General features: G+C 35.9%; 1 protein-coding gene across 1 annotated transcript in view; it reads right to left on the reverse strand.

Moving 5' to 3' along the window:
• CD226 (CD226 molecule) overlaps positions 1 to 2,304 on the reverse strand; it is a 26,805-nt gene that overhangs the window by 23,709 nt on the left and 792 nt on the right.

Here is a 2,304-nt window from a genome sequence, read left to right on the forward strand (position 1 = left end):
ACCACAGTGGATTTCTTATTTATAAAGACACCTTTACTATAAAGGGAAATAAACAGGAATGTTGTTGAAATACTAATAAAAAGTGCTTAAAGCTTTTCAAATACTCGACTTCTTTCTTTCAAATACTTGACTTTCTTCTTTCTTCTCTTTCTATGAACCCCAAACCTTTTTAACTGATTGCCCATGTAGTGTCAAGCTTGTTAACACTTGAGTTGCTGGATCTAGTGACACTACTGTAATACTGTAGCGTATTTAATTTGCAGTGTAGATTAAAGTTGCAATATTTTATCTTCACTGGTGATATGCTTCATTCTTTTCAGATCAGTGTTTATAAAAACCATGTTTATAGGCATCTATCGACAGCTGAATAGGATTGTTCTCAAAAACCTTGATTCACTTAATGGAAAAGGATTAAAATTTCTTCAACATTATTATCTTCCTCTGTAGGAGGATTAAATTGATATACTTGAAAAAATGGGGATGGGGGGAAGGTGTGTCTGCTGTTGGTTTAGGTTTCTGTTTTAGTATGCTCAAACCAAGAGAGAAATCCCATCTACTGAGAATACTGAATCCCACAGTATCAATTTAAAAAACATACTTCTGGTAACTGATCTATTTTTGTGTGGTATACGGTGTGCTGAAATCTGCAAGTGGATTGTCTAATAAAGGTATTGGACTGAAGATCAACATCCCACAGTAAAGTGACTGCCTTGTTTCTTGCATCATTTCAGATCAACCTTAGCTAGTAGATTCAGGAACAGCTAGGTGAGATTAAGTACTGCCTTGGCCAGGAGAAGGACTAAATAAACTTGCAGATCTCTACTGCATTTAACTTTCAGGATTTTATAGAAAATGATCCTTCTGTGACTAAGGCCTCAGCACTGCCAGAACTCAGACTAGACTGAACCAAATAAAAGATCTGTTTTGCTTTGCTTGTTCCTTTTTGTAATCAGTAACCTGTATTTCCAGATATTGGCTTATCTGAATGCAGCCAAAAAGTATGTTTCTAGTACCTACACTTGCAATAATAATGTGCATAAATGGACTGACAGAGGAAAAGAAACTAAGGAAACACTACTTTAGTAATGTTATTCCTTACATAATAAGAAAGACATCAGAGTGAGGCAAGCCAGAGTGAAGTGAAGCAATTCAGACATGCCACAAAAGGGTCACAGCTGAGGTACTCTGACCTGGACTGCAAGGTCCTATTCTGAAGGACCTTGATCAGGTCTTTCACTAGCAGGACATTCCATCTTACTTGGGAATGACTGTGAATTGTACGGTTATGCTGATGTGCCACACAGGGGAAAATCATTTAAATTCCAAACTATTTTAACTAACTAAACAATCCAGGGATTCAGAATTTTTTTTTTTTTCAAAATCAGGGCTTAATTTCTGATTTGATGAGCTGCAGTTTACTAATAAAATGCTAGCAAAGACAGGAAGATAGGTTGGGATTCCTATTTCATCTCTGTTATCAACAAATGTACTGGCTAAAATCAAGTTTCAAAAACTTTCAGTGGAGCAGGCAGAAACAATCTACATTGAATTTTTGAAGTTTAGGTATGTCCTACAAGAGTCAGGTTCGCTGTTTCATTGTAACATTGAAATTACAGAAGTGTAGTTAAATTAGGGTTGAAATGATGGCTCAGAAGGACCAGGCTAGGAAAGAACTGTTAACTTTTGTCTTCTGGACTTTGAAATGCTAGGAAGTAAATCTTTCTTTCAACCCATTCTTCCCTAGCTGCAAAATACGATAAAATATTGAGTGGAGTCTATTTTCACTCCGGAGAATGGGAAAGAGGAACAGATTCTTTCTACATTCACAACATCAAGTCAATAAACCAGTAAGCAAAACTAGTTATCTTTTGAAAACTATTCTATCATTTGTACATCATAACCTTCTAAAGACTTGTCTCCTGTCAGAGAAACTTCATAATTTGCATCAGAATTGCCAGTTGACCAATGTTGATAGACACACATGGGAAATACTAGAAAAGGTTTCTTTCTCCTCCTACTCATACAGCTGGAAAAGAAACCAAATAGGATGGGTGATTAGCTAATTACAGAGCCTTTGGAAAGTATATGGACAGCTACATAGAAAGTACATGGGCATAGCTGAATTCTTTTGTTTCCCTCTTCTTTTTTCCATCTTCAAAAAAACTCCTTTAAAATAAAAGGTCTTTTTTCCTAATGTAAACTTCCCTGCTTCTCTCCCTTCCTAAATGATTATTTTGTTCCTGAACGAGCAAGTACAGAAGAACTTCCAGAAAAAAAAATATTCCTAGTTTCAGACCAGGAATG

The sequence above is a fragment of the Nestor notabilis genome, unplaced genomic scaffold (assembly GCF_000696875.1).
Source record: "Nestor notabilis isolate BGI_N333 unplaced genomic scaffold, ASM69687v1 scaffold9702, whole genome shotgun sequence".
Taxonomy (NCBI): domain Eukaryota; kingdom Metazoa; phylum Chordata; class Aves; order Psittaciformes; family Psittacidae; genus Nestor; species Nestor notabilis.